The 15,524-nt window shown below is 50.8% G+C and overlaps 1 protein-coding gene across 8 annotated transcripts in view; it reads left to right on the forward strand.

Moving 5' to 3' along the window:
- Positions 1–15,524, forward strand: part of SEMA5B (semaphorin 5B) — a 159,680-nt gene that overhangs the window by 7,428 nt on the left and 136,728 nt on the right. For 5 of the 8 annotated variants that reach the window (XR_005019737.1, XR_005019736.1, XM_036851158.1 and 2 more), the window contains exon 1: positions 2,960–3,022. The exons of 1 other annotated variant lie outside the window; for it this stretch is intronic. The gene's annotated coding sequence lies outside the window, so the exon portion shown is untranslated. Of the gene's footprint in view, positions 1–2,888; positions 3,023–15,524 lie in introns of those variants that run through there. 2 more of the 8 variants (XM_036851160.1, XM_036851161.1) reach the window with 1 other exon arrangement.

Here is a 15,524-nt window from a genome sequence, read left to right on the forward strand (position 1 = left end):
TTCCAAGAACTTCTTCCCACCCTCTATGTCTGCTGCTCTTTAGCATGTTTGTTTTGGATAATTCTGTATTAATTACTGTATTTACATTCTGCTTAATTAACACTGTTCTGGTAGGTGAAGAATTGCTCCTAATAGAAGTAATTACTGTACAGGTTATTGCAGAGGTTTAAGGAAAGTGACAGAAGATGGTGGTGACACTGTGGTGATGGGGTCAACGCTCCAGGTTTTGTTCCTAGTAAACGATTCAGGGTTTGCCAAACTCTGGGGACGCCTGAAGCAGGTGATAAGCCAGGCTAGTAAAATAACTGTCCCTTCCTGAGGTTTGGACTTCTGAAGCTCTCTTGTATTGAGAGCTCTTGAGTAATCACTGTTAGTCAATAGAATACCGTAGGATGCAATTAGGTTTAATTAGCCTAGCATCCCAAGCATGTCTGCTCCTCTGTCTGTGTCTCTTTGGGTGTCTCCCCTTCTTGGCTCCTGCTTCCCCTGAAAACGAAGCATTCCTGGGCTGTGTCCCCAGGCTGGGGCCTCCCCTCTTCTCTTCCTGCACTGAGCCCTCTCCCATACTCATTCATAATGTGGAGGGGGAGAGCCAGGAAGGGGCATGAAGTGATGGTGGAAAGAGAAGAAGGAAAAAACAATCAAAACATAGTGGAAAAAGAGAGGGAGGGTGAGAGAATATGGTGAAGGATGGAAAAGATTTTTATAACCTTTCAAGAGAGAGCTGCTGCCGACAACCACTCAGAAGGCACTTTGTCTGCTGTCCCAACCAAACAAATGGGAAACTCTCCCGCTCATACCTTTTCTCTGCTATATATATAGAATATTTTCATATTTTTGTATTAATTAAAAGGTGTCTATATTTCATACACATTTTATTTTTGCAATAACAAAACAGTCCCCACGGTTCTGTAAGGAATGGGAATGGGGGAGTGTGGGGGGAGGGGGGGCGGGCAACACTCACAGCAGTGGAAGGGTCCCAGACTGGGGATCAGGAGACCTGCTCCCACCCCAGCCCGCAACTCTGGGACAAATGCTTCCCCTCTGGATCTCATTGTCCTCATCTGTAAAATGATAGGTTTGGACTCGATGCCCTGCACTACCTCTTCCAACTTGATTTCTACCCCCTTATTAAATGGATGGTCTACCAGACTGGTATGCCCGACATACGCATTTCCTTCCTTTATCCCTCTTGTCTGCATCTCTCTCCTCTTGTTCAGAGTGTCTTCCCTTTGCAAGTTCCTCTCCATTCTGCACATTATGAATCTCAGCATTCCTGTTGCCCTAGAAAGGCATTATTTCTGAGATTGTGCACCGTTTCCCTTTTTACAGCATCTCATAAACTCCTTTCTTGGATTCTTTCTTTTTTTTCTTTCCCATCATTCTGGCCAAACTACTTCTCTCCTTGGTTCAGAGGGGTGTGTGTGTGTGTGTGTGTAGGAGGGTGCTTCTCTAGGTTTCTTACTGTTTCCATTCCTCTGTTTTATCTAGGATTTCCATTATCCAGAATTTTGTTACATAAAATGATTCACTCTAATTCTTCAATTTCTGGCATAGTCTAGAAAGTCGTTTAATGTTTTCCTTCTTCCAACTTACCTATTTTTATTTCACAGTTCTCTTTAGCTGTCTCTTATAATCACACTTCTCCTGCTTTAATATTTCAGGTCCTTTGTCTGTATCCTTCATTCTTTCGTTTTCTTTTCTTAGGTCACCTTTTTAAAAAATGTTAAAATACCGTTCTTTGTTCAGCAGAGGGCTCTCTTCCCATCCCTCTTGCAGCCGGGCAGATAGGATTTGAAGCAGCTTTTGCCCCCTTGTCTTTCCCTCAGGTTTTCTAGCCATCAGAAATATTAGATACTTAAACTTGTAAACAATTCAGCCTTGTTCGGTGTGGTCGCGCTAAACCTTCCCTCCTCAGCTGAGAGCCCTCCACCGGCTCCCCCGCTCACTAATCTATTGGATGCCCTCCCAATGTTCCTGATGTTATTCACTGTAGCCCCTACTCCAATCGCTCAGTAGGGTAGGTTATCACCAACCCTGGTTTACAGCTGAAGAAAGTGAGGCTTGGAGAGGTTCACTCAAGGTCGTGCAGCTTGTAAAGTTAACCCTTTTCCGGCCGATTCTGGTTTTCCAGTCCAGCCCAGCAGCCTCATCTCATTCCCTTCGACTGCAATTTATATCAGATTTCCCTTGTTTTGTACTCAATTCTTTCCCCCTTCAAATCCACAGGCAGGAAGATCGTCCCTAGCTGATAGGGCTGGGGAATTGGGGAGCCGAAGGGAAGGGAGAATTTCCTCAGGCCCCAGCGGTTGGGTGGGCAGGGTTCTGGTGCGCTGACGCCCCAGCAGAAAGCCGGATTCGAGACGGGGCTTGCCGAGGACGGTAAGGCAGGACGTGGCAAAAAAGCAGCAAGTGCTCGAGGGACCTGGGTCTCGCCGCTCGAACGCAGGCTGCGGGGCGGGACTTCTGCCCACCCTCCTTGTAAACACACTTGGCAAGCCAAGGGCGGGATTCGGACCGAGCCCGGGGACGCGGAGGTGCAGGGCGCCCCCTCGCGCTCCTCCGCGCGCCACGAGTTGGCGGGTGGCGCGCCAGCCGCGGCAGGTCCTCTCCGGCACCCTCCTCCTTTTCTCTCCCGCTCCCTTCCCTCTCTCCGCTCGCTCCCAACTCCTCCCCCACCTCTTCTCCCTCCCTCCTTCGGCCCCCTCTTCTCCTCCTCCCCGCTCTCAGCCGCGCGCCTGGTCGGGAGCTAGTTGGAGCGCGAGGGCTGCCGCCTGAGCCCAGCTCCGCTGAGCCGGGCGGGTTGGCGGCGCGTCCGGCGGCTGCTGGCGGAACCCGAGGGTGGCGGGCTCGGGCCCGGGTCGCGGCTGCACTGGAGCGACGAGTGAGGGTGTGGGGCCGTTCTTGCGCGGCCGCCCCATTCCCAGACCGGCCGCCAGCCCTCCTGGTTCGCCTTCGCAGCTCCCCGCCGCCGGGAGCCGGGAGCCGCCCGGAACCGGGCACCTGCGCCCGCAGCCTGGAGGTGAGTCCCGGGAGCCCAGGACGTTTCCCCTGCGCGGGCTGGGCTGAAAGTTGCAAACTTCAGCAACTCGGGTGGGCAGAGGGTTAGGGGCCCGGGGCCGCTGGCAAGTTGGAACCAGGTGGCGGAGGCTGCGGGCAGAGAGGAGGGAGTCCCCGGGCTTCCACGCCGCCCTCTGCCACCTCAGCTTGGGCGCCCTCCGTGCTGCCGCGTTCCCGCCGTCAGCCGGCTCCGGGTCCGGGCTGCACGGGGCCCTGGCCCGGCCGCTGTCGGTGGCGTCTGGGCTGCACGCCGCGAAGGGGACCCAGGGCCGGGCCTGGAGGAGGGGACGGACGGTTGAAAGGCTGGGAGAGAGCCGGGCTGAGGCGCCGAGGGTGGCGCCGAGATGGAGGCTCCGAGAGGGCGGACGAGTAAACCCGGTGGAGGCAGAGCGCAGGCGGCGAGGCGCGTGGGAACGCGTGGCCCGCCCGGAGTGTGAAATCTCGCGCTCGGGGACGTCCCTGCTCCGCCGCCGCCTGCGGGGGTCCCCACCGGATTCTTCCCAGACCCCCTGACCTGGCAGGGCCCTGCGGAGCCCAAACTCTGCCCCGCCAGGCCCCAGATGCAGCCGTCCCGGAGCCCGGCGCTCCCGCCTCGGCGGGCGGAGAGGGGCGCGGCGGCGGGAACGCGGGATGCGAACGGCGCTTTCCTGATTTATTTTTCTCATGGTAATTTGTCTTTGTGGTTGGGCTGCCCATTCACTTTCCGCTCACGTCTTGCGGGAGATCCAGCGAGGAGGGAGGGAGCGGGGGGCGCTCCGGCACAGGGAGAGATGGAGACAGGAGAGGGGATGGGGATCCGAGCCGAGAGGGAAGTGGGCGTAGGACCCGCAGAGGATGAAGGCGAGGCTGAGGACACCCGGACGAGCGGAGCCGCGGGCGGGCGGCGGAGGGAGGACAGAGCCGGCCCCTTCTCCAGCGCAAAGTTTAAACAACCAGGAGGAGCCACCTGAAGCGCCCTCCTTGCCTCCTCCCCTTCCCTCGGTGCCCAGTCCTCGCCGCGCCGGGCTGCAGTGGGCCCCGAGTTGGGAGGAGGAAAGGTAACTGCCCTACTCTGCCCCCACCCCTGCGATCCTCTCCAGGTATTCCGCGGAGGTGATGAGAGCAGCCGGAGCGGGGAAGGGCTGCCCACCTTCGGGATACGCTCTTTCCCGACCCCTTGACTGAGCGGAACTGGGACTGGGAGGTTGGAAGCTTCCCTGTGTCTAGACCCCACCACGATCCTACCTTCTCTGAGTCCAATCTCCTTCCACATTTCTCAGGCACCTCCACTCCCCCTCCCATCCCCACCACTTCGGCCTCATTCGGCTCCTTCGGCAGCAGCGGCAGCGGCGTCTCCCTTCAGGCCCTTCTGGCCCGCCTCTCTGTCCTCCCCGCCCCTACTTTCCCTCATCTTTTAGCCTGTTCTCTTCCATTCCTTCTCATTTACCGCACCGCCCCCCGCCCCAGTTCTTCGTGACATTCAAAAGTGGGCTCTCACCTTTTCTGAACCAGGATAGATGACCTTGAGGAAGGGGAAGAGGGGAACTTGAGCCTGAGAACTGGACCTCACAACTAGGAAAAGGGGGGCAGATTAAGAAGCAGCTTGGAAAAACCCGCCAGTACCCTGCCCCAAATTTAGATTACCAACCGAGGAGGAAGGGGGATAAAATATCAAAGAGAGAGAGAGGGAGTTTGCCACTTGATCACTCTGCAGACTAGAGATCTAGAAATTACAGTTTTAAGTGATCTTCTCTCTATGTGTGCATGTTATCCTGTACTTTGGGCATTGATTGGAACATCCCACAGCCTGGTCCTACCTGTCACCTGCTGGCCCCCTACTCACCCTGACTCTCAGGGCCCACTAGGATTCTACTGTGAGATGATGAGTTCCTTGAGGTCAGGGAGCCATCTTATCTTAATATAAATCTAGCACTTTACATTGATACAAGGTTCCTGGACTCAGAGGCAGGACTGGAACTCAGGTCTCCTGCCCCTCCCCACCCAGCCCACTGGGTATAAACCAGTTTTATTTTTTACAAAAAAAGAAAAAAAATCCAACCATGACTTTTTGCTTCCCCTGATGTAGTAAAGCCTTATGCAGGGATTGGATGAGAAAAAACTGGAAGCTCACATAGGATGTTCAGGAATCCCAAGGAATATCCAGAAAGCCCTGATCCCTGAGTGTGGGTCTGAAAAGGGGAAGGGGAGCCCTAGCAAAGGGGGCAGAGGGCTAGCAGACATTTAGGGAGGATCAGCGTGGCAAGGCTGTAGATTGGTGGATGGAGTGTGTACACTTGGGAAGAAGATGCTCTCGGGTCCAATTCTTTTGAACACTGATCATGATACTCCTGTTCTTAATCTTGGCCACCCTCCTCTACCCCACAGGGAAAGCCAAGAAGATATCAATTCAGGTCAATACCATACAGTCAACAAATTTCACTACTTTCATTGAGGATTGAGGTGGTAGAATGGACACAGAAGGCAAAGGACAAGATCCCTGATTAGAAGTGCATGTCTCCTTGTTATATAGCCTTAAAGGCCCCAGGGCTGAGCTTCAATGCCCCCCCCACACCCCCAGCAGCTAGATGTTCCCCATGGTCCTCAAGTGTTGGCTCTATTACTGAGTGGATACAAGGTAAAAAAGACCAACAGTGGGACTAAACTCACATGTTCACTATTTATCGAGCACCTATTATGTGCCAGGTACTAGAAGCTATGGATGCAACAGTAGATAAGACATGTCTCTGATCTCCAGGATGGAGGTGAATCAGCGTGACTAGGAAAACACAATTACTAGCATTGCCTCCACTGCTGTGATAGAATTTATTGTGGGTTTTTTTTTCCCCTGTGGGTTTGTTCAGGTGACCTGACAGCTAATATGGAGTTGTCCAAAGGACTTGGGGTCTAGGGTTTGGGGGAGGGCTGAGAGGGCTAGGATTCCACCACCTTAGCTCTTCCCTCAGCACCAAGTCCCCTCTCCATGCCTCAGATTCCTCACTCATCAAGTGGGGCTGAACACCTACCTTGTACCTGTGGTGTGGACAGAGGCAAAGCCAGGTACCTGAAGATCTGAGGAAGAGAACTATTGGGAGGGAGTATTTGGTTATTTATACATCAGTGTCTGAACCCCAGTGAGTCTTGCGATCATCCTTTGCCTCATCCAGTCACCTTGATCACTAGCTTGTCTTCGTCACCTGGTGACTCTGTGTGTGTTTGTGTGTGTGTGTGTGTGTGTGTGTGTGTTGGAAATAATGAGTTTTCTTCACATTCAGATCTTTGCATTTGAGTTTAGCCATCACTAAGTTGGTCTTAAATTTATGACAAAGCTTAACTAACTTGTCTTAAATGTATGACTAGAAGCCAAAGCAAGTGTCTTGACTAATGGAGTTTCATTGAATTGACTGAACTGAGCTCTTCTTTTAGAGCTTATGTGGGCAACACGTGGATTTCACTGGCATACTGCTGTATTTTTGTGGACCTCCCTCTCTCTGACTTTTGGTTTGATGACATCTGCCTTAGCTGAGGAGATGGCTCTCTGATGGGTAGTCTGGAAGGGGATCTTTGTGTATGTCACTTTCTATCTCAGATGGAGGAATCTCCTCCAAGATTTTCTTTCTGAAAAAAATTCCCCTATAACCTGCTTAAATGCTAGAAAGTACCAGCTGGGAGCAGAGTTCTGAAAGGGAAGGGGGGTGCCAAACATTCTGTGGCTCTGCCATGTCTGCTTCCCTCCCTCTGCTTTAGTGAGCATGAGAGATGAAAACCAAACCTTGCAGAATGCACTCTTTAATCCTGACATTAGTCAGGGACTCACCAATGAGCAATGACTACACTTGGTACCTCCAGAGTGGGAAAAGGAAAAAAAGATGGCTTCCTATCCAATTTGCAGCTCGGAACAGTGGGGAAAGCAGGACGAGGGACCTGGGAGGGATGGCGACTGGGCATGGGAGAGTTTGACCTTGAGCACACTTCCCAACAGTTGGGCTTCGCATCCTCCTCCACTCTGACTTGAAACAGGAGAACAAGGATTCCGTTAGGCTTCCCCTGAGCTTTAAAGGCAGTGCTGTGTGCTGAGTCCCACCGTGACACTTCCCTCATTGATCTGCGATTAATAAGGATGACTTAATCAGACTTGCACCTGGAACTCGTTTGAATTTGAAGCCTTGTCCGTACTATCAGAATGTCTTTGCATTTGAACCAAGAATGTCTCTGGCCTGTTCTGTGATAGGAAGGGCTGGTGCTGGAGGATGGCTGGTGACCATCTGTTCTGCTGTCTCCTGAGGATCAAATTAGAGGAGATAGGTTTAAATTCCCCAAGGAGGAAGCTGGGTTAGAAACAAGGGAGGCTTCTCCATCTTGAATGGAGATTACCATCACTTCTTGATTTTCCAGGAGTGGTTCATTTCTTTTTTTGTGAATTATTTGTGGGGAATATTTAGTCTCAGGCCAGTTTCTAGTTACAGCCAGCCCCACTGTTGGAAACCCACCTGATTGCCAGTATCTTCAGAAAGTGCGTTGTCCTTTTAGCCTCCACCTGAGCCAAACATCATTAGGAAGGTAAATCCGCTATATATCAGGTATATGTGTGTATGTAAATATACTCATATACATTCACATATGAACACAGATACAATGCATTGCACAGCTATGTTACAGTTTGATCATCCAGTATTTTGAGTTACCTGCGGCTCTGTTCTGCCAGAATTGACAGGAGGCTGCCTCTAGGGAGGCAACTTCAGGGAAATGTCTGGTAGGGTAGCAATTTAGATCCATCCCTCCTTGCCATCCGCACTGGTCCACCTGAGCCAAAACTCCCTCCTTGCTGCCCTAGTCATTGCCCTGAAGGCCCCCCAAGGAGCCCTGCTTTAAGGAGTACAAAAGAGCCTCAGTTGGCTCTTAATTATTCAGGGATAGGTGGATCCAGTGGGCAAAGCACCTGACCCAGGACTCTTATTTCCCTTCTTTTGGTGGCTTGAGTAACTTATACCTGTAGTGAGAAGCTGGGGAGATCTTATCATTTAATACAAACTTTTGTTTCTAGCAGCCTCTTCCCTCTGCTCCTCTTCCCTCAAGGCACCTGAGGGAAACTAGGAGCCCTCCGAGAGGCCTCATCCACCCAAAGCAGACTGCCTTTAAGGTTCACACCTTGCTCTGTTGGCTGGGGTGTGTTTCTGCCCAAAAGCAGGAGAGAGGAAAATACCGCTAGCTCCAGCTTCTGCAGAGTCAGATCCCTGTAGATTTCCCAGCATCTTGATTTTCTTCCCTCTCCCGTTTGTAGAGCCACCTGCACTTGATTTTATGGAGTCAGCTATGGGCCCCATCAAGAGTCTGAGCGAAGAGGAGTCTGAGCCAAGAGCAGTGTCCTTGTGGTAAAAGCTCCCAAACAGGTCAGCTCAAAGGAGCACTTCTGTGAATGTCCCCCAAGGCTGAGGGTCATTTTCCTGCATAGACCAGGTGCCTTGGGGCCGCCTGCTCCCTTTTAGCATCTCTCTAGCTTCCAGAGTGGGTCTCTCTTCACATGCTGGGCTCAGTCTAGAGAGCAAGGCTCAAGTCAACTCTGTATACGGGTAACAGTAGCTTGGTCCCACTCAACTCTAATTCACTGGCTCCTTCAGAATCACCTGGAATGCTTTGAAAAAATTATAGACGACCAGCTCTTAATTAAGTCAGAATCCCTGAGATTGGAACCTGGGCGTTGATTTTTTTTTTTGAGCTCCTAAAATGCAACCATGGTTGAGAGCCACTGACCTAAATCTTTCCTAGGTTCTACCTGGCCTCACGCCAATGGCATGCAGATCTGCTTTACCCTCAGCCCTTCACAACAGCCGGGTACCAGCTAGAGCTCCTGGCATTCAGATCATAGCTACTGTTTGTGTTCCTGTGTTCTGAATTTAATGACTTTTTATTATAAGCTGATTGTGGGAGCTTCCTTCTAGTGTAACTCCTTTGTGATCATTTTTTTCTTAAAAAGCATTTATAAAAGTAATGCATTCAGCATTTTTGGGTATTTCCTTCTAGATATGTAACAAAACTGTGATTGTACTGTGTTGTTTTGTAGCCAACCCTTTTCATTTAATCACATATTGTGATAATTTCCCCATGTCTTAAGTATTCTTCTCAAATGGGCTTTTCACTGGCTGCCCGGTATTTCATCTCACGGATGTGCCATAATTTATTTAACGAATCCCGTGTGGGTTGGACATCTAGATTGTAAACCACTTTTTACTGTTATAAATAATGCTGCAGTGAACATCCTTGTCTATAAATCTTTGTGCCTATTGATGATTATTTCCTCAGAGCAGATTTCTAGAAGTGGAATATTTATGCTTCTTTTTAACATGGACCATTTAGACAACTTTTGACTGACTTCCTAGAGCAATAAAAAATATTCATATTCAGAGCTGGAAAAACAAACTATTTTTACTGAACTTTTCTGAGGCATCAGCCTGGCTTCTTCACCCTTATCTGAGCTGAAGGTCAGAAACCTTGACCTAGCCTTGTGCCTGGGCTCCACCTCCAGGTCAGTTCCACAGATTGCTGCCTCACCTTTCAGGTGAGCTCCAAGTCTCTCCTGCCCCTAACCCACAGCGTCTTTAGTTTCTTCTTAAACCTTCTTAGCCTTTTCTTCTTCACACCTCCAGCCCCGGAACTATCAGCACTCAGCACTGCCTTCAAGCTACTGTTCCATAACGGCTATTATTACTGAGCTATTATTATGTACCAGACAGTCTGCTCAACTTTGTATATGCTTTATCTCTATTAATCCTCATGTGTCTTATGTGCACATATTATTTTTGTCTCCACTTTCCACCTGAGGAAACAAAAACCTTGGGAGAGAAAACAATTTGCCCAAGGTCACACAGCTAATAAGTAGTAGAACTAGGATTTAAACCTAGACTGTCCGACTGCAGACCCTACAGACTTAACTGCTCCATATACTTTTCTCCGTTCTTGGCTTATGGTGTCAACAAGTTGTACACAAATGCTCCATCAGCATCCCGTGTACATATACTGTGACTTTCTCCAGAAGAAGAAGGGCAGTTCTCACATACAAATCGCGGAAGAGTGGGGTTGCTATTCATCAAGTCTCCCTTTTCCTTTTGACCTCCTTGATTCTGTCCTCACCCCTCTCTCCAAGTACCCCACTCCAGAAAACATTTCTTGTCTCCTCACCGACCAGTTGCCAATATCCCAGCGTGTCTTACAGCTGAGCAGATCCAAGTTATAACATACCCCTATTATAGCCTCCCCACCCATTTGGAAGAATTTGGATGCTACTTTCGCAGTATGGCTTATGCAGCTGTCAGGGAGGCAGGCATGCTATAGTAATGATAGGGGGAGAGGCAGCCTGACTTCTGTTGGATGTCAAGTACTGCTTAAAGTGGAGGACTGGATTCACTTCTGCATTCTTGCCTCTGTAACCTTGTCATTGCCCCAAAGATAGAGAAATAGCAGCCAAAACTGTCCTTCTGATTTGATTCTGACCATGACCAAGAACTAGGTGGTGATGTGACAGTGCTTAGATGACAGACACCACATCAGTCTGGCATTAATGATGGCCAAGGAAAGAAACGACACGCCCACAGACCTTCCCTAGTCTGTAAGAAATCTGATTTTGGGAAGTATGATCGCATGATTAGGGATTCCAAAAGGGATGATGGTTTGTGACAGGTGAAATTCTGAAAAATGAAGCTTCACATTTTTATCCATGACTTGGGTGAAACTGGAGCAAGCGAGCTTATCAGATTTGTTGATGACAACGCTGTGATGGGCACCTCCTATAAAAGACAGAATAAATATTCAAAATGATCTTGACAGACTGGAATGCTGGGTTTAAACCAACAGGATGAAATTTAACAAGGGCAGATGGAAAGTTGCATTTAGATAGCAGAAATTAATTACTCAAGTTCATGATGGGGGGTGGTGGGGGCCGACTTGATTTGGCTGCAGATCCTGAGAAAAACATCTGAGGGGTTTAATTGTACGAAGGCTTCATAGGAGCCGACAGGGTGATGAGATTGCTCAAAACAATACCATCTTAATTGGCACTAAGAGATGGGCAGGGTCCAAATTGGGTTCTCCCTGGTCATTATGTCCTCATTTCTGCACATGGATTTTAGAGGGGACCCTGGCCAACTCAGGCGTGATCAGTGGAGGGCATCCAGGGTCAGGAGGGGATTGGGAAACCCAGCCACAAAAGGCTTAGTGAAGGGAGCCCGTCTGTTTAGAGAGGGTGAAAATCCTGGGGGTCATGGTGGCTGACTGCAGAATAATAGGACTTCCTGTAGAAGAGAACACAGTTCATCATCCTGGAAGAACCAGAAGACTCCAGAGTGGAAAGTACAGGAAGCTGGATTTTTTCACAGTCTGCATCTTCCCAACCAGATGGGTTCTAGTGAAGCAGCACCAGCGGGCAGTCCTGCCTCGAACGCTGTTGGGTAACTCCTGGCCCAGAGACAGATGATCGACTGGCAGCACACCTCTCTGTCTCCCTGCGGCTCTGCGGCTGGAGGGTACCCACTTCCTTTCCTGAGTACTGCAGAACAGTGGCTCCCAATGTGAAGTCCCTGACCAGCAGCATCCGCAGCACCCGGACCCTGTTAGGGATGCAACAGTTCTGGGGCCAACCTACTAATGCGGCAGCTCCCCGGTAGGGCCCAACAGCCTGCCCTTTAACAAGCCCTCCAGGCCGTTCTGATGCGTGCTGAAGTTTGGGACACTGCTTTAGACCACCCTGGGTGGTTCTTTCTGTCGCTGGAGGCTTGTGGCACCACAGCCTGCAGTCCTCAGCTGGGGAAGCGGTGTGGAACCTTGGAAGGAGTGTGGGCTTGGGGATGAGACAGACTAGGGTTCAAACCCAGCTTGACTGGTTTTGTGTTGCGGGTTTTACATAAGTTCCTTTCCCTCTCTGAGCCTCCTTTTTGTGCTGGAAAACGAGGGAGGGCTAGTTTCAAAAAGGATTAAAGGAAGTGGCTTAGCTCATGTAGATGCTGGCTATTAATGCCAGGTCATCTTCGGAAGGGTCTCATCAGCATCAGTTGCCTTTCCTACAGAAGTCCGTCTTCCCAGTGAGCTTACCTCGAGCCCCTCAAAGAGAAGCCTGTGTGTGGGCTCCTCTGTATCCCCTCACAACGCCCACCAGCATGGGTCTCCCTCAAGTGAGGGGTCAGTTAACTCTTGGGCTGCCAGTTCCCTCCCTCCTGGGCAATGGAGAACCAGGGCCACTCTCCTTCCCACCCCCATCCAGGACCCCTATGCTTGAGAGCACGTGTGGGTGCATCCTTCCAGTGGACCTGGGTGTTGCCAAACTTGATCTTATGAGGTCTGCTAGTCTAGACTCTCTGCCTTCAGCATACAACTTTATCTACTAAAGCCATCAATGAAAGGTCTTGGGGCCAAAACATCTCATGGCAGCCTCTAACTTTAAGTAGGTAAGAAGCCTGAGTTGCTGGTGTCAGACAGGCAGGGAACGTGAGTGGGCCCTTCTTGGAGCTGGGAGATGCTGGGGTCACCTCTACAGGTCCCTTTCCGGTGACCAGCTGGTGGAGTCTTCAGTTCCTCAAAGACAAAGCTCATCTCCCCACAGGGTGGCCTAGTTGATTTTTGGTCAACAAGTCTGATAGAAAGTTCTATTTCTCTGCAGTCTGTGTCTCTCCCCATGGGCTCCATCTCTTCCACATGTGGCTATTCCAGGCAAACCCAGTCACTCCCACTGCACAGCTTTTCAAACACTGGAGACCAGTTGCCTTCTACCTCTCCCCTGCTTCCATTAGTCCTCCTCTGACTTGTCTCTTCATCTCTGGGCATGGGACACTGAACATCCTCTGACTTGTCTTAAGTTGAGGTCACCAGAACCAAGTCTGGTCCTCTGGGTGAGGCCTGGCCAGCACATCCTCATGGCTCGAGATACCATACCTTCCATTAACGCAGCCTCATATCTGCCCTGGCTGTTTTTAGAAGCCACGTGGCCCTGCTGACGTTTGTTAAACTTAACAGCCAGTCAATACCTCCAGGTTTCTATACCATAGTCTGTGACTCAGCCCCATCTCCCAATTTTGTCTTTGCACTTGCACTCATTAGCAACGGCTGCCATAACAAAGTACTAAAACTGGGTGGCTTAAGCAACAGAAGTGAATTGTCTCATAGTCCTGGAGACTGGAAGTCCCAGATCAAGGTGTTGGCGGTATTGGTTCCTTCTGAGGGCTATGAGGGAGAATCTGTTCCATACCCCACTCCTAGCTTCTGGTGGTTTCCCGGTAGTCTTTGGTATTCCTTGGTTTATAGAAGCATCATTCTAATCTCTGCCTTCATCTTCACATGGCCTTGTCCCTGTGTGCCTGTCCGTCTCAAAATTTCCCCTTTTGTAAGGACACCAGTCATACTGGATTAGGGGCCCACTCTACTCCAATATGACTGCATCTTAACTAATTACATCTTCAACAACCCTGTTTCCAAATAAGGTAACATGAGGTACTGGGGGTTGAACATATGAGGTTTTCTGGGCGGGTGGGGGGCATGGTTCACCCATGACAGCACTGTAGCTTTTTTGCTCTTATGTTTGGGACTCTACATTTCCCCCTAATTTATTTTATGTGGTCTGAATTCAGTCCACCTCTCCAGCTGATTAAGATGTTTTGAATTCTGGCATCCAGTATATCTGCTGTTGCTCCCAGCTTCAAGTGCTTTTTGTATATTGATCCAAGGACTAGATGAGATGTGGAATGGGGTGGGATAGGTCAGAGCCCTACAGCATGCACCTGGACCCTTCCCTCCAAGAGGTCTTGAACCATTGGTAAGTACCCTTGAGTACTTACGATAGTGCAACCAGCTACATGTCCCACTAGTTCTGCCACCTTCCGCTTGCTTGCAACAATTTCACAGAGAGCTTGTCACATGTTTTCAAGATCAGCTACACAGGTGAACCCCGTTTCCCTCGTCTACCAGCTTGGTGGCCCTGTCAGTGGAGGAGCTGAGCTCTGCCTGACAGGACTTCTTTACTGAACACCCATTGTCTGCCCGTGGTCTCAGCTGCCTTTCCCCAGTGTCCACCACCCTGCCTTTATCATCTCTTCAGGAATTCTCTCAGGCGGCACCTGGACTTTCCCTCTCTGTGGTTTGCAAAAGCCACCTCAGACCCCTTTCTGGAAGTGAACCCCTCTAGTGCCTGCCAGGATCCTGGCAAGATTCCCGCAAGATCCACAGCTGCTCCGAGCCTCATTTGCATGTTCCCTGGGATGCGCGGCTGGGCCAAGTGGCCTGAACTCATTCGGAGCAGCTGGAGGTTTCACAGGCCTTTCCCCAGCCTCAGGCCTGGGAGCCTCCTGTGCCCCAGGCACCCTTCCGTGGAACCCCACACCCTGACGGTGAACACGGAGAAGACATGAGCTGAAGACAGAAGGGCAGGGCCTGCCAGAGAAGTCCCCCAATCTGGACACCACGTTAGTTCCCTTGCAGCGTTCTTCCCCCTTCCAGCTCCTCTTCCCCACATTGCTCTCATTCCTAAAGTCTCTCCTTCTCTTCTCTCTGTTGCTCGGTGACTCCGTGGGGTAAGTGCATGGGCGAAGGTGAGGTGTGTGACCAAGGGGCTGACTGGCTGGGGGCAGGGGAGGGGTGCTAGGTGCCGGCTCTCCCATTCACTCGTAGGGTGACTCTGGGCAAAGTATTTCTCCTCTCTGAGGCTCAGTTTCCTCATCTGTGAAATGGCTATCATACCTACTTCAGAGTGCGGTCGTGGGGATTGAATTAAATGAGTTCCTTTTCCTAAACCAAGTCACCTGGTATAGTATCTGGGGCCTGAGAGTACCAAACAAACCGGTCCTTGTGCAGAGCGGACTGGCCAGCTGGAGCCTGATGTGGAGGGTGGGAGGGAGGTGGGGTCACAGCCTGGGCCCTGCACGTGGGGACGGGGGCCAGGATGCAGTGAGGCCGTTGGAATTGAGAAGAAGGAGTGAGCCTGAGAGAAATGCAGGAGGAAGAAGCCCCAGGACTGAGCAATTTGCAGAGAGGATGGAGGGTCGTGAGGATTTCCTAGAGTTTACTGAGAGCTTACGTTGTGCCAGGCCATTTAAAATGCTCTGCTATGTATCTTAGCTCATGAAAGCCCTAAGAGTAGGTATGACTTTATCACCCCCGTTTACAGACGGGGTGACTGAGACACGGCGATATTAGGTAACTAGTAAGCCAATCCCCAGGCTTCCAACCCAGGCAGGCTGCCGTCTCCCAGCTCGCACTCTCCTCCGTCTGATGCACATGCTTTTCTGTTCCCCCTTTCCCTTCATCCATCACGATGACCCATCCCCGGTTCCACCCTGCAGGATCCTCACGGCATCTCCTCCTCGTGATTGGGGGGGTGGGGCTCAAGCCTCTGCCCTTCTCTAAGGACGCTTCTCAGGGCACCTTCCGTGAGATTCTAACTCACATCCATGTCCGTTCTCCCCATTCCCACCATCAATCTGTAGAAGGAAGGATTTACGTTAGATACAGGG

This window comes from Balaenoptera musculus, chromosome 4, assembly GCF_009873245.2.
Source record: "Balaenoptera musculus isolate JJ_BM4_2016_0621 chromosome 4, mBalMus1.pri.v3, whole genome shotgun sequence".
In the NCBI taxonomy this organism is placed as follows: Eukaryota; Metazoa; Chordata; class Mammalia; order Artiodactyla; family Balaenopteridae; genus Balaenoptera; species Balaenoptera musculus.